Source organism: Grus americana (assembly GCF_028858705.1).
Source record: "Grus americana isolate bGruAme1 chromosome 30 unlocalized genomic scaffold, bGruAme1.mat SUPER_30_unloc_1, whole genome shotgun sequence".
Taxonomy (NCBI): domain Eukaryota; kingdom Metazoa; phylum Chordata; class Aves; order Gruiformes; family Gruidae; genus Grus; species Grus americana.
In genome coordinates, this window is record NW_026561305.1 from 496,233 (window position 1) to 518,788 (window position 22,556).

Sequence of the window (22,556 nt, forward strand, 5' to 3'; positions counted from 1 at the left end):
CGTCTTTGTGCCTTCATCCTTCCAACTAGTGGAGAGTCTGAGGACTCGAAAGCTCAGCGAATGTGGGACAAGTGCTGGGGGGCCAGTATTTATAGGGTCCGGAACAGAATGTGGTGAGGTAGCTTGTGACATCAGGAGGCCACTGTGATGGCTATGCAAATCTGCTGCCATTTTTCACTTTCCTCTAAACTGTTTGTGGTTTTGGTCAATCTGCTTGCTCTGAGGAATCTATTTCATGGACAAACTCTAACCAGTTCTGCTCAGCAGGAAACTCGGGAGTCAAGAGCGCAGCCTGGCAACTGGTGACAACCCACTGACTTCAGTGCTAGAAAACTATTTTCTTGGACTTCACGCTTTTCCTATGCAGCAGTAAAGGAAGAAAGTATAAATTCCTGAGCTGGCCGTAGCATTGTTGTTGCTCAAGCATGTATTGCACATGGTAATGCACCTTTCTTGGATTTTGGTTGTTCAGATGAGGCGCCTCCAGCCTTTCTCTTTCTCCTTGGCACAGCTGAATTTCTCCTGTCAAAAGGAACAGGGCTGTATTGAGGGAGGAGGTTGAATTTCTTCTCAGATTTTTCTTCCAACTGTGCTAAGCTAAAGGGCAGGCAAAACCAATCAAATTAAATGTAACACCATTTCTGTAGAAAAGAATATCTCTTTTAGGAGAATGTGTGCATATATACATTCCTGTCTACATAATGTAGAGAGAGCGGGAAGGAGAGAAGCGCGCACACACGGTAAACATCATACTGTTAACCCAAGTTTGGGAGGAGAATGTACACTCCAGCTTCTGCATTTGTAACTCAGTACAAATTGATTGGTTGCGTATATGAAAATTAGAAAAAAATACAGAAATGGGTTTCACGCTGGGGACATTTAGCTCTGTTTGCTGCACAGATTGGTACAGGAGCTGTGTCTGCTGTGTGAGGGGAAGGAAAAAAAGACCATAAAGAAACCAACCAATAACATGGTTTGTAAAACCTCAGGTGAAAGTCCTAACATTGGAATGGAAACAATAACAATTCAAAGCAGAGGAATCCGAGTGTCCCAGAACAGTAGCTTGTTTCCCACTTCTCTTACCCAGCAGAGAGATGCCTCAGCCCCAGTGCGTGAGGATTTACAAGCGGTGACTCAGACTGCAGCGTGGGGCTCTGCAGGGCTACAGCCCCCTCTCCCTCCGGTGCTGCTTTGCCAGCACCCGTTTCTCCTGACTTTTGTGGTACCCACCCCAGGGATAGATTTTCACTGGGCTTTTTGTCCTGCCGGCTGCATCTGTTTGTCAGCCCCAGCTCTGTCTGCTTGGGAAGGGCGACGTGAGGCTGTGCCCCCTTTCCCACTGCTCTGCTGGCACTCTTCCTCCAGGTGCCACCGCTCTGCCAGGACCGGTCATCTCCGGTGACACATGCCACCCTGTTTGTGCTGTAGCCAGGACTGCCTCTGGTCTGCTCCCGTTTACAGCAGTATCGCTTCGGAGTAAGACCGTCCATGCCAGTGCTGTGCTTTGGGGGAGCTGCATTCAAGCCCTGACAAGGAAGAAGAAAAATCAGAGGTGGCATTCCAGATTTTTCAGTTTCAATGGGAAAAGACTCCCAAGGCAGGTTCCCTCCAATCCGTGGGCCAGTCTCGATGCACCAGGTGTTCTGGAGAGGCTAGCACTGTTCTGGTGTCAGATTATGTTCTTCTGTCCTGACACCCACCAAGGCTTTGTTTTAAGATATTTAGGAACTGGATGACGTTTCTGTGAACCCTGCAACCACCTGCAGGCTTTGAAACCTGCCAGTTGCATGGTCTTGGGGTGCAAGTCGGAGGGGTTGTTCAGTTTGCGCGCTGCCGTGCCCGCTCCAGCAGTGGCACGGCTGATGGTGTGCCCCAGCTGAGGATGCCTCTGCAGATACGCCTCATTTTGCAGAGCCAAGAATAGGAACCCTGACAAGCATCAGCATTTCCAAACCTGAATCTAGATAAAGTTAGTGCCAGGTGAGAGGTGGGTGACAGGGTCTCAGCTTGGGCTGAGCCCATGCAGAGGAGCTGCTGCAAGGCAAGAGTCCCTTTTCCTCGATGACAAGTGGCTTGAAGGGTTTGCGTTCTGCGTTCCACAATAACTTGTAGTAAGCAGGGTGCAATCTGCTAAACCTTATTGTGATTGGTTGTTTTTCCTGGTGGAAAAAGGGTTTACAATGGGTAGAGATCATTATGAAAGGAGGACCACAGCCTTTCACACGTGCTGGTCCTCCAGGTACATGCAAAGAGAGGTCTGTGTGGATACCAGAGCTCCTGCGAAGGAGCTCAAATACCCCAACCAGCATGTTTCAAGCCAGCTGAGACCTCTGGCCACCGGTGGCCTGGGAGAGGGAGGGAGGGAGGGAGGGAGGGAGGGAGGGAGGGAGAAGTGATTTTTCTTACCAGCTGGGGAAAAAAGGCAGTGAAGCCTATGGATGGAGACGGACTGCAGGGTCAGATGCCAAAGCAGCCTTCCTAGGGCTGCTGGTCAGAGCCCTGACAAGCCCCGGTACCCTGGGAGGCAGCAGCCAGCCCTGCAGCCTGCTAGCGAAACACTTCAGCTCCAACACGGCTCCTCCTTCTGTGCTTTTCAACAGCTCTGCAGCCCCCCAGCCCCAGCCCGCTGCGCTGGTGGGCCGGGGAGCTGGAGGCATTTTCCCAGCGCTCTGATCTAACAGCACCAGTGGGACTGTTTCCAGCACGCTGCCACTGGAGGGCGTGTCGGCCTCCCTCCCTATCTCCCACCACCCCGGCCTGATAAAGGAGGGGCTGGTGGCAGCCGGGGGAAGCGCCCAGAGCAGGGGATGGAGCTGGGGACTGGCCAAACACCAAGGTGGCAGGGCTGGGGTGCTTCTCCCATGAGCCCCTCCCTGTCAATGAGGATGTTGATACCTGTGACTATGGAAATCTTAAGATCAATTCAAGCAATTAGAGCCATTGCTCAATCCCTGTAACCAAACAAAAGGGAAACCGTTGTCACTTAGGAAACAATTAGTTGTAAGCTAAGGAGCTCTGGAACAATCTCATTTTAAAGAGCTGGGCCTTGGAAGAACAGATGTGCAAAAAAAGAGAAGAGAGTTACAAGGTGATCCCAAAACGGGCCTTGAGGGATAAGGTATATGTGATACCAGGAGTGAGTCTGAAGACCCCCCGGGGGTGTCAACAAACATGGGGGAAAGACCTTAGCATATGCTAACGAGTTCCCAAGGAAGATCCCTGCCTGTGATAAGCACTACTGGGAAAGATACTGAATATGTCTATGAACATAGTAGAAACACTTGCTAGTTTTGTCTTTTGGGTGTGCCCCTTAGGTGGAGTTATCCCCCGTGCACCCAGCGCTGCAATAAAGAATGCCTGCTTTCTAAAGCTTCCAAATAAGCCTTAGAGAGTGAACTATTTTGCCGCTTTCTGGTAACAGATTTTGGCACCGCAGATGGGACACTGCTCTGGAACATGGGCGGATCCGAGGGATCGCAGGACCTCCAGCCGTCACCGAGGGATTCTCGGGGAGAACCTGCGATTCCCGGACCAAAGAATTCTGAGCGAGGACCATCAACAAGGCAAAGGCATTCTTTCAGTATTATTTTCTGTTGCCTGTCCGTGGGTCGTAGCGAAAGCTGCGCAGGGTTGGGCCGTATCCCTGGGGCAAAGGGAAAGTACCCTTTGATTGAAACTGAAGGGTGAGTCTCCTTCCCGAAAGGGAAGCTCAGAAGTTTGTCTGTTGAGCGTTGAATACGGCCGTGATCATAATGGCGTGGTTTTGTGTTTGTTGCTGTAGTGTTTGTAAGTGTGTAGTATTGTTGTAAAAAGCTGGGGTGAAATTGTTTTAGTGCCCTGTTTTTAAACTGGGAACTGGAACTTCTAAAAGGGAATTGATGGGAAAGAAATGTCCTCTTGGGTGCATTTTATGAAATTGGAAGCAAATAGCAGGACCCCCAGGAGGAGTGGCAAAGAGAGAGGATCTAATCAACTATTGTAATCAGTGGTGGCCATTGTAGGGACTGAAGGAGGGAGAAAAGTGGCTGGTTAATGGGACTTTTAGGATACTCTGTTCCAGTTGTTGTTATTCTTAAGAGGGGAAGGAAAATGGGATGAAGTTCCCCATGTTGATTTATTCTCTGTTTTACGAGATCATCCTGAATGGAGCAGGGAATGTAAATGAATAGGGAGAGATCCTTTGGTTCTGACCTGGGCAAAAGATAATCAGAAACTCTGTAAGCGTTGTTGTTCGGCGTGTAGTATGAGTCAACGGTGCGTCCAATACGGAGGAGCGGACGAGGAGGATGTTTCTGATGAAGGGGACTCTTTTGGTGGAGATGAGAAATTCAGTGCTATTGCAGGGAGAACGAGGGGAGGATGGGGAGGTCGAGTTGTGCAAGCTCTCAAGCCGTGCACCCAGCGCTGCAGTAAAGAGTGCCTGCTTTCCAAACCTTCCGAATAAGTCTTAGAGAGTGAATTCTCCTGCCGCTTTCCGGTAACAGGATGGTGACAATCAGTTGGGCTGTATTAGGCAGGGCCGCTGTCAGGGGACTAGTGCCTGCCTTGAAGCGCCACTAATCGATGGTTAGCCGCCACTTCCCGTTTGGTTTGCAAACTGGCCACACTGGGGAGTTATGAGGGGAGTGAGTTTGAATACTTACCCCCTGTTCCTGCAGCTCTTTTATCAGCGGAGCGATTCCCTGCCTCTGTCTCCCCGTGGTAAGGGACAGCCTTTCACACTCAGAGTTTAATCGGGGGAAGCGTAGGGGCAGTCTGTAAAAAGCCTTATCAGGGTTGACGGAACCCCAAACTTCCACTGCCTCCCTGCCGAGTCCGTCCAGGACTTCCCCTTCACTAAATCCGATCCCAGAGTATTGGTGGGGAGCACTGCCAACACCATAGTGGTCTCAGTGGGGGTGGTGCCTGCCAGCAACCAGCACTTTACTCGGGCTGTAGGTTGGGGTTTGCCATATCCAAATACATCGGTAACCCATATCTGTTATGAATCAGGGACGATCCCACTCCGGCCTGCGGTATCGGCATTTAAAGCAGAGATTTGGGCCCCTGTGCCTAGCAGAAAAGTGAGCGGAGTCTTCAAAGAGCCAAGGAGAAAGGCACAGAGCGGTTCTGGAGGAACAGCTTTTAATTGACAAAACACAAAAGGAAAGGTCCCATCAAAGCTACTCTAACCCCCCTCCCTCCCTCCCCCCCCTCCCTCCTTCCCCCCCCCCTCCCCCCCCCCAAATACACCACCCCTCCTCCCCCATCCCCCACTCCCCCCACCTCCACCTCATCCCTGCTCGGGCTCTACTTCCCCCCCTGCCACCCGCGTGCTGCCTGCCAGAGCCCTGCGCTTGCTGTCTGGCTTTGGCAAGGCGCTCTGCCCCCGCTTCTTCCCCCGCTTCTCGCAGGCGGCAGCCTGGGACGGTGGCAGGGCCATCCCCGCAGCCCCCCATGGCTCCTGGGGCTGCATCCCGATGGTGTAGAACTCTCCCAGGATGAGCATGGCGTCGGTGGTCTCAGGGATGCTGTAGTCGGGGGTGAGCAGCTCCTTGGGCAGGGTGAGCAGCTCCTTGGGCAGGGAGAGCGAGGCAAAGTCACAGTGGGGGGTGTTTGTGCCGGTGCCACCAAGCTCCCCAGGCACAGGGCTGCTGCCCAAACCATCCTGACTGACCCCCCCCTGCATCCAGGGAGACACCAAAGAGCCTTCGGGCCTCTTTGAGAAGCTCCTCCTCAGAGACTGCAAAGTCTCCATCCGGGTCCCCAGGGGCTTGGTTGTGGGGGCCAGCAGAGGGGCTGGGGGGGGGGGGGGCGGTCACGGCCCAGGGGGGATGTTGGTTCACCTGGCTTCTAGGAGGTGAACCGGGAGAGATGGCCCCAAGCATTGGGGAAATTCTCTGGGACTTGGATTTCCTGGGCACGCATGAGCCAGGCGAGAGCAGGGACGCTTGCCTGGGCTTGCTGAAGCCCTGTGCCAAAAGTGCCCTGGGGACAGGGCTGATGGGGATGCTGGGCGTGCGCGGGGGCCGGGGATGGCGAAGGCGCCGGGGTGGCAGAGCAGCCGGGGTGCCGTACCTGGTGGTGGTAGTGCCTGGGGGCCCTGGGGTGCCACGTGCAGTGAGGGTGCCCAGGCTGCGGGGAAGGGCTGCTGCTGGCGGGGCAGTGGGCACAGGTTGGCTGAGCCTGGAAGAGAGACAGGAGCGATGGCCGGCGGTCACCTCCGCTCTTGCCCCCAAGAGCGTCCCCGGGCTGCAGGGGTCGGGGTGGGTGCCTACCTTGGGGGTAGAAGGTTTGGGGAAGGAGAAAAATCTGCGGGAGCCGGGGTGCCGGGGGGTCCCGGGGGCTGCGCGGTGGGAGCTGCAGTGGTGGCGGCGCCGTGCTGCGTTCTGGCTGTTGGCTGCTAAGGACTCTCTGGCGTCTCCCAGGAAGGAATGTGGGGTCTCCGCGTGTTCCGCCCCGCCCCAACAGCGTACAGCCCAACAGCTACTCTGGACGAGTAGCCCTTGTCCTAATGGCAGATTTCGGCTTCCCAGACATCAGCTTGTTGTCCAAACAGCGGATTCGTTACGCCGTGTACACTAAGCCACTTCTCACACACGTAGGAGACATATTGCTTTTTATTCAGGCCTGGGTGCTGGGTGGATTTCCACAAATCAAGCACACCTGACACCCGTTCCCTGTCATATTTATACACAAACCTTCCAAATTAGGAGACTCCCAATTACAACGATTGGTTCAGATTTCTTCTGCTAGGATGCAAACTAGAAGGCATGCTCGGTTCTTTTCTCGGCCTTTATCTTTGGGTAGGTGGTATAATTTGGGTTATAGGGGGCTCGTGGGTCGGTGGTTGCGGAGACCCTGGCCCAAATTACCTTTCCCCTAGTTTCTCAATACTTCTGGCACTCCCAAATGGTTCTTCAGGGTCCGTTGATCAGACTAACGATGTATGGGTTGTGCTTCTACCTCTTGACAAGCCCGTCTTCATTGACACCTTGTCTGGGTAAATAGGAACTGACAGAATGGTAGCACTGGACAATGGCCATCCTCAGGAGTCCCTAGCCGCTATTTACAAAACTCTCTGTGACATCCTGAACTGTGAAAAACTATCTGGAACATTCTTAACCGTGGAACTATGAAAAACAATTTGTAACTTTTTAGCTGCAGATTCAGGATTAACTTTCAACCTCAGTGAAGGCTATCCTGGTCCGACTCAAAGCACGTGATGAAACCGTGAAAAACTCAAGGTGTGGAAGGATTATTTCCTGTATTAAATTGTCTTACAAGCAGCGCGCTCTGTTGCCCTGTGGATAGTATCATGTCATCACCGGCACGCCTGGTAATTTTCCGTTTCTTTCCTAGTACAAGGATGCATTGATGAAGGCAAATCCAGGGGTACGGGTGGTGCCCCACAACGAAGCAACCTGTGGAACCCCAGACATCGCCTGTTACAAAGAGGAAAAAGCAGGCTCTGCAAAAGAGTTCCCAAGCCTGAGGAAAGGGGCCAAAAGTGAAGCAATGCCACAGCATACCTTTGGGATGGCAGGTGAGATTTCCATCCCTGTTCCTCAAAGGGAACAGCCTCGTTTTGTTTGAGGATGCGGTGTTGGAATCAAAGCGCAAGGCCAGTTTTCTTTACTGCAGACTGCGCTGTAGTGCAAATAGCTTTCGTGTCCCACATGGAGTTGCCAGGTGTGGTGGGTTGACCCTGGCTGGGGGCCAGGTGCCCACCAGAGCCACCCTAACTCCTCTCATCGTTCCCCTGCTCCAGCATGGAGGAGTCCCTCTCATGGGAGACAGTCCTTCACCAACTTCTCCAACGTGAGTCTCTCTCCCACGGGGTGCAGACCTTCAGGAGCAGACTGCTCCAGCGTGGGTCCCCCACGGGGTCACAAGTCCTGCCCGCAAACCTGCTCTGGCGTGGGCTCCTCTCTCCACGGGTCCACAGGTCCTGCCAGGAGCTTGCTCTGGCGTGGGCTCCTCTCTCCACGGGTGCACAGGTCCTGCCAGGAGCTTGCTCCAGCGTGGGCTTCCCACGGTCCACAGCCTCCTTCAGGTGCCTCCCCCTGCTCCGGCGTGGGGTCCTTCACGGGCTGCAGGTGGAATCTCTACACCCCCTCATCCTTCCTCCACGGGCTGCAGGGGGACAGCCTGCTTCACCATGGTCTTCACCACGGGCGGCAGGGGGATCTCTGCTCCGGTGCCTGGAGCACCTCCTGCCCCTCCTTCTGCACTGGCCTTGGTGTCTGAAAAGTTTCTTAAGTCTTCTCCCTCCTCTCTCCGGCTGCAAAAGCTCTCTCTAACTGGTTTTTTTCCTTCTTAACTTTGTTATCACAGAGGCGCTGATTGGCTTGGCCTTGGCCAGCGGCGGGTCCGTCTTGGAGCCGGCTGGCATTGGCTCTATCAGACACAGGGGAAGCTTCTGGCAGCTTCTCACAGAAGCCACCCCTGTAGCCCGCCCCGCTACCAAAACCTTGCCACGCAAATCCAACACACTGTGCAATAAAGTTTAAAGGGCTTAGAATAGTCTGAAAGCCCCAAAGCTGGAGCTTGCATTAATGCTCCCTTTAATGCACAAAAGGCTTTTTCTCGTTCAGGACCCCAAGCTATTGGTTCCACCTCCTCATATTTCATTGCCTCGTTAAGAGGTTTCCCTATGTCACTAAATCCAGGAATCCATGGCCTACAAAATCCCACTTGTCCTAAAAATCCCCTTAATTGTTTCTTTGTTACTGGTCTGGGAATTTCTTGTCTAGCTCTTACCCGTTGTGGATCTACTTCTCTCCCTCCCTGGTTTAAGAATAAACCCCAGATCCTTCTTTACCTGGTGTTGACAGAGTTGCAGTTTGGATAGAGATGCACGGTGACCCTTGTTTGCAAGTTGGATGCGCAGATATTCAATATCCCGCGTACACTCTTCAGCCGTATGGCTTGCTAGTAACAGATCATCGACATACTGAATCAAGACAGAACCGCCAGGAAATTTTAAGTCTCTTAGATGGTTTCTGAGAATTTGAGAAGAAAATAGTTGGTGAACTAGTGAACCCTTGTGGCAAGCGTGTCCAAGTCAACTGTTTCCCTTGCCAAGTAAAAGCAAAAATCGATTGACTTTCTTCAGCAATGGGTATGCTAAAACCTGCTCCTGTTAAATCCAAACCAGTAACATATTGTGCCCATACAATACAGGTGTTTGGGTAAGAATGAAACTCGGGTCAGGGACAAGAGGGGGTGGGGAAATTACATGCTCATTTACTGCGCGGAGATCTTGAACAAATCTGTCTTCCGGATCCCCATCCTTATCTAATCGAAGTTTACTTACTGGCAAGATTGGAGTATTAGATGGACTTTGGCATTCCTTGAGTATTCCTTTTTCTAAGAAAACTGCAATCCGTTTTTGAGTACTCGGAATAGCCTCATCTGCAATCGGGTACTGTTTCATTGATGGAGGTGACCCTCCTTTTGTGTTCATTATTACCGGTTCTGCGGCTAACGATAAGCCTATCTCATCACCAGAGCTGCTCCACGGTTCCCGGGGAAGTGCTTCAAGTCCTTTTGGGATTTTAAAAGCCGACCAAATTCCTGCAAAAGATCACGTCCTAGCAAAGACACAGGTGAATTTGGAGGTACCACAAATCTTCCCCATACCATTTTTTCTGCAATGATCATTGGAAGTGGGGTCGAAATAGATTTTATTTCTTGTCCAGCAACCCCTCTTATAAGTACCTTTTCTTTAGAAATCCATGTTTGTGGGAGTGCATCATTCCAAAGGGACAAGGTTGCTCCTGTGTCTACTAAAAGTTCAACAAAAAGTCCGTTTAGCTTCACTCCTGCATTCGACATCTTCACAGTCCTTCGGCAAGCATGGAGTTCCGCTTATTATTTTTCTGTTGTGAGTGAGGGCACGGTGGATACGGTGGATTTGATCCTCGTCCAGCACTTCCTGGGCGGAGTGGGCACTCCCGCTGGGCATGTCCCATCTTCCCCCAGGAAAAACACTCTAAAAGGTTAGGATTAGATTGGTTAGGGAAAGGAGGAAAGGGAGCCCTTTCCATCAGTCTTTTTCCGTCAGTTGTGGCTAAATTCCAGTTGGGGTCCTCAGTGGGCCAGGGATTTAATCCTTGACCTCTCTGAGCAATTTCTCAGTCCTTTTGAAGAATTTTCTCTCACTCATCCATCTGGAATAGTTCTCTCAGCAAAGTTTTCATGTCACTCCAGTTAGGTGTGTAATCAGTGACTATTCCAGAGAGCATTTGTGCACATCCATCTGCATCATCTCTTAATCTTGGCATTTTACTTTGCCACATGATCAAGTCACCTTGTTTCCAAGGTTTGTGGCGCATCACAGCAGTCACTGCAGGGCCATCAGGGGGAGCTCCTGGTCCTGCTCTGGGATTTGGGATGTAATGCAGTTTCATGGCAAACATCCCTGCTTGGGGAAGGTCAGTTTCCTCGGCCTCAGGGGCAGAGGGAAGCGAGCTTACCCGTAGTTTAGATGGCTTACGTCTTTGATAAGACCAATCATACCAAATATACCAATAATCAATACTTGGACTTGCAGTATCTTCTAAAATGATCCTTAGAAATGTTAACTTATGGGGCTTAAAAGTTCCTTTGGGGGGGGGGGGCAAATATCCATAGGTCCTCCCCCTCGAGTTCGAGTTAGGAACGGCCATTCCTCCTGACACAACCCAATCAGTCTTGTCTTTTGTAAAGTCTGTGCCCCATAAATCTTACTCCAATTTTCTAAAACCTCAGCAAGGGGCGTCCCCCTTTCAATGCTGGGTGTAGTTCCCGTTTCTTAAATTTCTGTTCCTCTTACCAAATCTTTAGCAAGTTTAAACACAGGAGTACTCCCAGTATTGTCTGGAATCACCCGTGTCCAAGTCTCTTAGGTGAACGCACCTATTTTTGTTATGCCAGCAATGAGCGTTGGTCACGGGTTTGTCCAGAGAATTAGCTGGTGCTCCTTCCTCTTGCGTCCTAGGGTCCCACCTGGGTCGCCATCTGTAAAAGGGTATGAGAAATGTACCAGACGTGAGTTGCCCTAGGTTTGCTTTCTTGCAGCGCTGGATGCACGGGGGAATCAGCTCCGCCCAACGTGCACGCAGGTGATTACCAACGCACAGGTTATATAGAATCAAAACACACATATTCATCATTTTTCTCAAAAAAAGGCAGCCCTATGATAATCATTTCTTGGAATTCATTTACGTAGTCTCCTCCCCGTCACGCATGCTCAGTGATTTGAGTCGGTGGCCCTCAAGGGGTCTCTGGTGGTCGTCAGTGGTCGCGCAGCCGTGTTTGCTGGATGACCCTCTTCTTGCAGGCACGCGCAGTATCCTCGCCGTGGATGCACCTGTCCGTAACAACTTACTTCATAAGATTAATATCTCCAAACCTATTGTCCGGTTGGGTAGGGACTGTACGTGGAACGTAGGAGCATTGTACATTGCCATGGTCAGTTAGCTTCATTACCTGTTACCTTGATTACAAACTAATTATTCCAAGCTAATCATTCTGTAGTTTCTGTCTCACGGCCTCTATCCCACGATTACATTTTCCCCTTTTTGGAAGTTTCCTTCCAGGCCTTGAGTAGCTTTCTGGTTAGCATAAGTTTTCTTATAGCTAAGCTTCTATATTTTCTACAGTTCCCTCCTTTTGTTTTTTTTTGCATCCCTGCAATTATTTATATCTCCAAGCTCCTTGCAATTTTACTATTATACTAGAAAGACAGGGTATACAACATTGAAAAATCACTGTTATACATACGATCCCTTGATACCAATAAGCATGATTTTGCAATTGCATAAAAAAAAAAAAAAAAAAAAAAAAAAATTTGCAGGCACAACGAATACTGAGTTACCTGTTCATCTCCATCCAGAAGGCTCGTTTTCACTGGAATATAAGTTCCAGGTACCGCTAAAACTCTCCCAAAGAAAACTTCTGCTGGAGATGCACCCACTGGTTGCCTCGGTGTGTTTCTAATGTGCCCAAGTAGTAAATTTAGCGCTTCTGGCCACTTCAAGCCAGTTTGTTTACAGGTTTTAACTAATTTGGCTTTGATCGTCCTAGTCATCCTTTCTACTTGCCCTGATGATTGTGGGTGATAAGGTGTGCGCAATTGCATCTTGATATTTCATGAATGATAAATTTGCACTAAAATTGCGGCAGAGAAATGTGCTCCTCTGTCCGAGTCAATTATTTCAGGAACTCCATACCTAGGTATTCTGTCTTTCAAGAGAGCTTTAACCACCGCTTTTGAGTCGTTCTTTCGAGTTGGGAAAGCCTCCACCCAGCCGTGGAGATATTAGCCTGTGCAGGCTGCCCATGGACGTGCTGGTAGCCGGGGATGGACGCCGGAAACAGCAGGGGGGCTGGGGCCACCGCTGTGCCCTCTGCGCCAGTGCCACCGGATTCCCCAGGCATGGAGCTACTGCCTTGGGTGCCGTTTTCCCTGGACCCCCTGTGCTCCCTCCCCCTCCCACACAGGCACGGAGCGGTTCTGGAGAAACAGCTTTTAATTGACAAAACACAAGAGAAAAGGTCCCATCAAAGCTACTCCAACCCCCCTCCCTCCCCCCCCCTCCCTCCCTCCCACCCCCGAAATACACCACCCCTCCTCCCCCATCCCCCACTCCCCCCACCTCCACCTCATCCCTGCTCGGGCTCTACTTCCCCCCCTGCCACCCGCGTGCTGCCTGCCAGAGCCCTGCGCTTGCTGTCTGGCTTTGGCAAGGCGCTCTGCCCCCGCTTCTTCCCCTGCTTCTCGCAGGCGGCAGCCTGGGACGGTGGCAGGGCCATCCCCGCAGCCCCCCACGGCTCCTGGGGCTCCATCCCGATGGTGTAGAACTCTCCCAGGATGAGCATGGCGTCGGTGGTCTCAGGGATGCTGTAGTCGGGGGTGAGCAGCTCCTTGGGCAGGGAGAGCGAGGCAAAGTCGCAGTGGGGGGTGGCTGTGCTGGTGCCACCAAGCTCCCCAGGCACAGGGCTGCTGCTGAAAGCATCCTGGCTGACCCCCACCGTGTCCAGGGAGCAACCAAAGATCCTTAGGGCCTCTTCAAGAGGCACCTCCTCGGACACGGTGAGGTCGCCTGCCAGGTCCCCAAGGACTTGGTTCTGGGAGGCAGCAGAAGGGCAGGAGGGGTCGTTGCTGCCCAGGGGGATGTTGCCGCCCAGGTGTGCCTCCGCAGTGGTGGCCGTGCCGTCGATAGGGAGCTGGGCAGGCTGCTCCTCGAGGTGCTGGTGGCCGGCGCTGGATGTTGGCAGCACGGGGGAGGCAAGGGTCACCGTGTTCCCTTCTGCGCCTGTGCCACCGTGGTCCCCATGCATAGGGCTGCTGCCGGCATCCTCGTGGCTGGCCTCCACCCCGTCCAGGGAGCAACCCAAGAGGCTTAGGGCCTCTTGGAGAAGCTCCTCATCGGAGACCTCAAGGTCTCCTGCCAGGTCCTCCAGGGCTTGGCTGGGGGAGTCATGGCTGCCTGGGGGGATGTTGGTGTCCGGGTGTGCCCCTGCAGGAGTGGCCGTGCCGCAGATGTCGGTCTGGGCAGGCTGCCCCTCGATGTGCTGGTAGCCGGGGATAGACATCGGCAACACCAGGGGGGCTGGGGCCACCACTCTTGCCTCTGCACAGGTGCCACAGGAGTCCCCAGGCATGGGGCTGCTGCCAGGAACATCCTGACTGGTCCCCACCGCATCCAAGGAGCAACCAAAGAGCCTTAGGGCCTCTTGGAGAAGCTCCTCCTCAGAGACTTCCAAGTCTCCATCCAGGTCCCCAGGGGCTTGGTGGTGGGGGCCAGCAGAGGGGCTGCGGGGGGTGTCAGGGCCCGGGGGGATGTTGGTGCCCGGGTGTGCCTCCGCAGGGGTGGCCGTGCCCGAGCTGTTGATGTGGGCAGGCTGCCCCTCGATGTGCCGGTAGCCAGGGATGGACATCAGCCGTGCTGGGGGGGCTGGGGCCTCCGCTCTCCCCTGATAGTTTTGGGGTGTGACGTGTGGCGGCTGTCCCTGCGGGGTCAGAGGGGCTGCCCAGGCCGGGAGGGTCCTGCAGCCCCTGGGGTCCCCCCACAGGGCAGCACCCGGCAGAGAAGCGGTGCCATGGCTGAGCGTGGAGCTGGCCGGGGGAGGCAGGCTGGTGACCGTCCACTCGATGTGGAAGACGCGGGGGTCGAAGAAGCAGCCGCATGGAGCCCTCTGCAGACCTGTGTGGGTGAGAGGGAGCTGTGCTGGGCCAGGGGGTTGGGGCCCTCCAAGGACAGCCACCGAGCTGGCCCCGATGGCCGACATCCCCCAGCTCTGTGCTGGGCACGTGGGGAGCTTGTGGCCGGGGTGCTCCGCGCGGGGTGAGCTGCTGTGCTGGTGGGACAGGCTTGCAAAGCAGGGAGGAGACTGGCTTCTAGGAGGTGAACCGGGAGAGATGGCCCCAAGCATTGGGGAAATTCTCTGGGACTTGGATTTCCTGGGCACGCATGAGCCAGGCGAGAGCAGGGACGCTTGCCTGGGCTTGCTGAAGCCCTGTGCCAAAAGTGCCCTGGGGACAGGGCTGATGGGGATGCTGGGTGTGCGCGGGGGCCGGGGATGGCGAAGGCGCCGGTGTGGCAGAGCAGCCAGGGGTGCCGTACCTGGTGGTGGTAGTGCCTGGGGGCCCTGGGGTGCCACGTGCAGTGAGGGTGGCCAGGCTGCGGGGAAGGGCTGCTGCTGGCGGGGCAGTGGGCACAGGTTGGCTGCGCCTGGAAGAGAGACAGGAGCGATGGCCGGTGGTCACCTCCGCTCTTGCCCCCAAGAACCATCCTGGGGTGCAGGGGTCAGGGTGGGTCTGTACCTTGGAGGCAGAAGGTTTGGGGAAGGAGAAAAGTCTGCGGGAGCCGGGGTGCCAGGGGGTCCCGGGGGCCGCGCGGAGGGAGTCGCAGCAGTGGTGGTGCCATGTTGCGTTCTGGCTGTTGGCTGCTAAGGACTCTCTGGCATCTCCCAGGAAGGAATGTGGGGTCTCCGCGTGTTCCGCCCCGCCCCAACAGCCTCCCCAGCCCCTCCTGCCTGGGGAGGGAAAGGGTTCGGGGGGGCCTTGCTGCATTCCCAGAGCTGGCATCTCCTTGGGATTGGTGGGACTTGGTGGGACGAGTGCCACGCCTGGAGTGCTGGCATGGAGGCTGCAGGCTGTTCAGGAGGGGTAGGCAGGGTAGGCGAGGTGGAGGTGTCGCACTCTGTGTAAGGGAGAGGTTGGATGGTACAGCCCTTCCAGTCAGCAAGGATGTGGTGGAGAGCCTCTGGGTGAGGCTGAGGGGCATGGAAAACAAAGCAGCTGTTGCAGTGGGTGTCTGCTACCGATGGCCCAGCCGGGATGCCCGCACTGCGGAGTTATTCGATAGGCCCTGAGGAGAAATCTCTGGACGAGCAGCCCTTGTCCTAATGGCAGATTTCGGCTTCCCAGACATCAGCTTGTTGTCCAAACAGCGGATTCGTTACGCCGTGTACACTAAGCCACTTCTCACACACGTAGGAGACATATTGCTTTTTATTGAGGCCTGGGTGCTGGGTGGATTTCCACAAATCAAGCACACCTGATGCCCGTTCCCTGTCATATTTATACACAAACCTTCCAAATTAGGAGACTCCCAATTACAACGATTGGTTCAGATTTCTTCTGCTAGGATGCAAACTAGAAGGCATGCTCGGTTCTTTTCTCGGCCTTTATCTTTGGGTAGGTGGTATAATTTGGGTTATAGGGGGCTCGTGGGTCGGTGGTTGCGGAGACCCTGGCCCAAATTACCTTTCCCCTCGTTTCTCAGTACTTCTGGCACTCCCAAATGGTTCTTCAGGGTCTGTTGATCAGACTAACGATGTATGGGTTGTGCTTCTACCTCTTGACAAGCACGTCTTCCTTGACACCTTGTCTGGGTAAATAGGAACTGACAGAATGGTAGCACTGGACAATGGCCATCCTCAGGAGTCCCTAGCCGCTATTTACAAAACTCTCTGTGACATCCTGAACTGTGAAAAACTATCTGGAACATTCTTAACCGTGGAACTATGAAAAACAATTTGTAACTTTTTAGCTGCAGATTCAGGATTAACTTTCAACCTCAGTGAAGGCTATCCTGGTCCGACTCAAAGCACGTGATGAAACTGTGAAAAACTCAAGGTGTGGAAGGATTATTTCCTGTATTAAATTGTCTTACAAGCAGCGCGCTCTGTTGCCCTGTGGATAGTATCATGTCATCACCGGCACGACTGGTAATTTTCCGTTTCTTTCCTAGTACAAGGATGCATTGATGAAGGCAAATCCAGGGGTACGGGTGGTGCCCCACAACGAAGCAACCTGTGGAACCCCAGACATCGCCTGTTACAAAGAGGAAAAAGCAGGCTCTGCAAAAGAGTTCCCAAGCCTGAGGAAAGGGGCCAAAAGTGAAGCAATGCCACAGCATAACTTTGGGATGGCAGGTGAGATTTCCATCCCTGTTCCTCAAAGGGAACAGCCTCGTTTTGTTTGAGGATGCGGTGTTGGAATCAAAGCGCAAGGCCAGTTTTCTTTACTGCAGACTGCGCTGTAGTGCAAATAGCTTTCGTGTCCCACATGGAGTTGCCAGGTGTGGTGGGTTGACCCTGGCTGGGGGCCAGGTGCCCACCAGAGCCGCTCTATCATGTCCCTTGTTCACCAGACAGGGGAGAGAGAAAAAGTATAGCAAAAAGCTTCTGGGGCGAGATAAGGACAGGGAGAGATCACTCACTAATTATCGTCACGAGCAAAACAGACTGAACTTAGAGAGGAAATTCATCTAACTTCTTACTAAGCGAAACAGAGGAGAGGAATGAGAAATAAAGTCAAATCTGAAAACACCTGCCCCCACCCCTCCCATCTTCCCGGGCTCAACTTCACTCCCGGCTTCAACCTCCGCCCCCCCTCAGCAGCACAGGGGGACGGGGAATGGGGGTTACGGTCAGGTAACAATAAGGTAACTATGTGATGGAAATGTGATTTTGTAATGGTTTTGTAACCTAAGCGTATAAACGTATAAGGGATGAAAGGCTAGGTGTGCATGTTAGGAGGAGAGATCCCCCATGCACCCAGCGCTGAATAAACCAATGTTGGCTTTCTAAACTGCATTTCTGTTTGGAAAGTTGTTATTGCCCTTTGAGCGGTAACAAGGGGGACCGGCGTGAGTGAGGTGAGAGGTTCTGGGAGTGGAGAAATAAGCAGGGCTCCTAAGCTTCCTTTCATGGTTCTTGGCAGTTTGTCTCTCTTTTTTTTTTTCCCTTTTAGAGGGCAACCACTGAGAAAAGCAACAGTCTGTGGAAACACAGCCTTTTGAAGAAAAGTATATGGTGGGAGTTAAAACTATATCTTAACTAAAACATGCAGATAGCTATTAGAGAGGTCTGTGTGGATACCAGAGCTCCTGCGAAGGAGCTCAAATACCCAACCAGCATGTTTCCAGCCAGCTGAGACCTCTGGCCACCGGTGGCCTGGGAGAGGGAGGGAGGGAGGGAGAAGTGAGTTTTCTTACCAGCTGGGGAAAAAAGGCAGTGAAGCCTATGGATGGAGACGGACTGCAGGGTCAGATGCCAAAGCAGCCTTCCTAGGGCTGCTGGTCAGAGCCCTGACAAGCCCCGGTACCCTGGGAGGCAGCAGCCAGCCCTGCAGCCTGCTAGCGAAACACTTCAGCTCCAACACGGCTCCTCCTTCTGTGCTTTTCAACAGCTCTGCAGCCCCCCAGCCCCAGCCCGCTGCGCTGGTGGGCCGGGGAGCTGGAGGCATTTTCCCAGCGCTCTGATCTAACAGCACCAGTGGGACTGTTTCCAGCACGCTGCCACTGGAGGGCGTGTCGGCCTCCCTCCCTATCTCCCACCACCCCGGCCTGATAAAGGAGGGGCTGGTGGCAGCCGGGGGAAGCGCCCAGAGCAGGGGATGGAGCTGGGGACTGGCCAAACACCAAGGTGGCAGGGCTGGGGTGCTTCTCCCGTGAGCCCCTCCCTGTCAATGAGGATGTTGATACCTGTGACTATGGAAATCTTAAGATCAATTCAAGCAATTAGAGCCATTGCTCAATCGCTGTAACCAAACAAAAGGGAAACCATTGTCACTTAGGAAACAATTAGTTGTAAGCTAAGGAGCTCTGGAACAATCTCATTTTAAAGAGCTGAGCCTTGGAAGAACAGATGTGCAAAAAAAGAGAAGAGAGTTACAAGGTGATCCCAAAACGGGCCTTGAGGGATAAGGTATATGTCATACCAGGAGTGAGTCTGAAGACCCCCCGGGGGTGTCAACAAACATGGGGGAAAGACCTTAGCATATGCTAACGAGTTCCCAAGGAAGATCCCTGCCTGTGATAAGCACTACTGGGAAAGATACTGAATATGTCTATGAACATAGTAGAAACACTTGCTAGTTTTGTCTTTTGGGTGTGCACCTTAGGTGGAGTTATCCCCCGTGCACCCAGCGCTGCAATAAAGAATGCCTGCTTTCTAAAGCTTCCAAATAAGCCTTAGAGAGTGAACTATTTTGCCGCTTTCTGGTAACAGATTTTGGCACCGCAGATGGGACACTGCTCTGGAACATGGGCGGATCCGAGGGATCGCAGGACCTCCAGCCGTCACCGAGGGATTCTCGGGGAGAACCTGCGATTCCCGGACCAAAGAATTCTGAGCAAGGACCATCAACAAGGCAAAGGCATTCTTTCAGTATTATTTTCTGTTGCCTGTCCGTGGGTCGTAGCGAAAGCTGCGCAGGGTTGGGCCGTATCCCTGGGGCAAAGGGAAAGTACCCTTTGATTGAAACTGAAGGGTGAGTCTCCTTCCCGAAAGGGAAGCTCAGAAGTTTGTCTGTTGAACGTTGAATACGGCCGTGATCGTAATGGCGTGGTTTTGTGTTTGTTGCTGTAGTGTTTGTAAGTGTGTAGTATTGTTGTAAAAAGCTGGGGTGAAATTGTTTTAGTGCCCTGTTTTTAAACTGGGAACTGGAACTTCTAAAAGGGAATTGATGGGAAAGAAATGTCCTCTTGGGTGCATTTTATGAAATTGGAAGCAAATAGCAGGACCCCCAGGAGGAGTGGCAAAGAGAGAGGATCTAATCAACTATTGTAATCAGTGGTGGCCATTGTAGGGACTGAAGGAGGGAGAAAAGTGGCTGGTTAATGGGACTTTTAGGATACTCTGTTCCAGTTGTTGTTATTCTTAAGAGGGGAAGGAAAATGGGATGAAGTTCCCCATGTTGATTTATTCTCTGCTTTACGAGATCATCCTGAATGGAGCAGGGAATGTAAATGAATAGGGAGAGATCCTTTGGTTCTGACCTGGGCAAAAGATAATCAGAAACTCTGTAAGCGTTGTTGTTCGGCGTGTAGTATGAGTCAACGGTGCGTCCAATACGGAGGAGCGGACGAGGAGGATGTTTCTGATGAAGGGGACTCTTTTGGTGGAAATGAGAAATTCAGTGCTATTGCAGGGAGAACGAGGGGAGGATGGGGAGGTCGAGTTGTGCAAGCTCTCAAGCCGTGCACCCAGCGCTGCAATAAAGAGTGCCTGCTTTCCAAACCTTCCGAATAAGTCTTAGAGAGGTTTTTTTAGGGCTGATTGTCCCATAAATATAGAGGCCAATTGTATAGCTTCTTCCGTGGTGTTTTTTGTTTGTGGTTTTGTTTGTGGGGTTTTTTTTTTCGTGTTGTTTTTGTTTTTTTTTCCTCTGGGTCCAAATTAGTGTATTTTCTAGCAGTCACCTTCAGTCTTTCCATAAAGGCTGAAGGGGACTCATTTAATTCTTGTCTCACTTCATAAAGTTTAGACCGATTAATTGCTTTTGGCATTGCATATCTATCACCAAACAAAATCCACTTCTGAGATCTAGTCAGCATCCCTCTGGGTCCCGGTTGATTAGGGTCCCACTCAGGATTTGTGGATGGAAAATTCTGGTCCACTGTCCCTTGTATAATCCCATTAGCATGAGCTCCTTCTACTTGTTTTCTGGCCGTATTTAATACCATTTTCCTTTCAGTATCTTCCAACAAAATATCCAATATTCAACCAATAATTCAACATCATCACCTTCAAATTCACGTTTAAGACACCGTTTACCATTATCACAAGCTGAGCAATCTTTTTCCAAATGTTATCAGGTTCCTGCCCCTTTAGTGCCATTATCGCGGAACCAGGTGAAAACAGTTCACATTGCCTTTGCCATTCCGGATGATTTCTCAATGTGAAAAACAGATCTACATATGCCATTTCGTTCCATTTACCTTCCCTTTTACAAAATAACATTAATTGCAAAATGGTGTTATATTGCAATGTCCCATTTTCCGGCCACTTTTCCCCATTTTCTAAAGTGTATAGTGGCCACCAATGATTACAATATTCAATCAACTGTTTCCGAGTCAAAGGATCAACATTTCCCAGATCTTTCCAGTGCTCCAAAATGCATCCCAATGGTGTTTTTCATGGGCTTGGTTTCTTACTCGGAAAAGTGCCCATCTCGCAGGGACTTAGTGGTTGTGATTGTGCACTATCACAAGCACTCAGTCAGAGGGACCCCAACCCGTGTTAGAGCTCCCTCAGGGATTTCCCCTGCCACCGGAAATCCCAGGGATTTCTCCTGCCACCCGAAATCCCAACCTTGGAGGCTTCCCCTCCCCTCTGGGCCCTGCTCCACAGGCTTTCGCCTAGCAGAGACTTTTCCCTGGGACGTCTCTCCAGCCCAACTCTGCGCAGCTTTCACCGCGCCTTACGAGCAGGCCTCCCGTGCTCTTCGCGTGGGCCTGTCCCGGCGTGGGCCTGTCCCGATACGGGCCTGTCCCGGAGCCACGGGGTCCTTACATAAGGTACCTTCACATACTTCAATTAAATGAGAATGCCTTTACCTCTCCCAGGGGTCTTGCTCAAAGCTCTTCGGTCCAGGGATCGGAGGTTCTCCCCGAGAATTCCCCGGTGCCGGCTGGAGGTCCTGCGATCCCACGGATCCGTCGAGTTTCAAAAGCAGTGTCCCACCTGGGTCGCCAAAACTGTCACCGAAATCCGGGAATAAACCTCGTAACACCAATGTAGTGTTAAAAGGCAGGCATTCTTTATTGCAGCGCTGGATGCACGGGGGATAGCTCCACCCAACGTGCATGCCAGGTGATCACCAACACACAGGTTATATAGAATCAAAACATACATATTCATCGTTTTTCTCAGAAAGGGCAGTCCTATGATAATCATTTCTTGGAACCCATTTCCATATTCTCCTCCCCGTCACGCATGCTCAGTGATTTGAGTCGGTGGTCCTCAAGGGTCTCTGGTGGTCGTCAGTGGTCTTGCACCTGTGTCCGCTGGATGACCTCCTTCATGCAGGCATGCGCAGTATCCTTGCTGTGGATGCACCTGTCCATGACGACTTACTTCATAAGATTAACATCTCCAAACCTATTGTTCAGTTTGGTAGGGACTGTACAAGGAACATAGCAGCATTGTACCTTGCCATGGTCAGTGAGCTTCATTACTTATTACCTTGGTTACAAACTAATTTTCCCAATCTGATTCTATAGCTACATTAAGTTAAAATCTTACAAATATAATCAAATCATCCTAACTTTTATATAATCAACTTTTGATTGCTTTATCAAAATAGATGTAACAAAGGCAGTCCTATGATAATAAATTCTTAAAATCCATTTCCATATTCTCCTCCCCGTCACGCATGCTCAGTGATTTGGGTCGGTGGTCCTCAAGGGACTGTACATGGGACATAGCAGCATTGTACCTTGCCATGGTCAGTGAGCTTCATTACTTATTACCTTGGTTACAAACTAATTATCTCAACCTGATCCTATAGTTTCTGTTTCACGGCCCCTATCCCACGGTTACAGTCCTGTTGGCAAGAGTCAGCTGGAAGCAAGGGACGTGGTCTCAGCAGCCCCACAAGAACTGGATGCTGTTGTCCTTCTCTCGCACCAAGCAGCATCCCTCTCTCCTGCCCACATCTCTGCGTGTCCCTCCTGACCTGCTGAGGATCAGCACCACCCTGCACCTTCATCTCCAAGGTGTGAACAAGGAGCAGATCTTCTCTGTCCACCTAACCTTTTTCTCTTTAGCCTGGGAAGGACCTGAAACGATCCTATGTTTAGGCATGTCCACCAGCAGTGGAAGATCAGTGCTGAGCAGAGCCGCCGCAGCTGCCTTGCCGTGCCGCTCAGAGGCAACCTTCCTTCCTGCTCCCATTCCCCAGCATCTCCTTGGCCTTCGGGCAGCTTTCAAAGCTCACAGGCAGGCAACGCCGAGCCATGGGAACGCCCCGCTCCTATTAATATTTCCACAGTGAGTAAATCTCCATCCTTTTAGGGCTCTCAAATCTATTATTTTTACATTTGCAGTGGATTCCCTGGCCCTGTTATTCATGAAAACCTCCAGGAAAGCTCCTCAAATACAGCTTTGACTTTCTGCCCAGGACCTGTGGACAAGGGGGAAAAAAAATAATAAAATAAGGCAACATTAATAAAGCAGGAGGTTTCTATTAAGTCTGAGGGACTGGACACGCTGGCTTTCTTGGATGCTGAAATCCTCTAGTGCGAGCTAAATCTCATACACTTCATTTTCCCAATCTCTCCTTCAATATATTT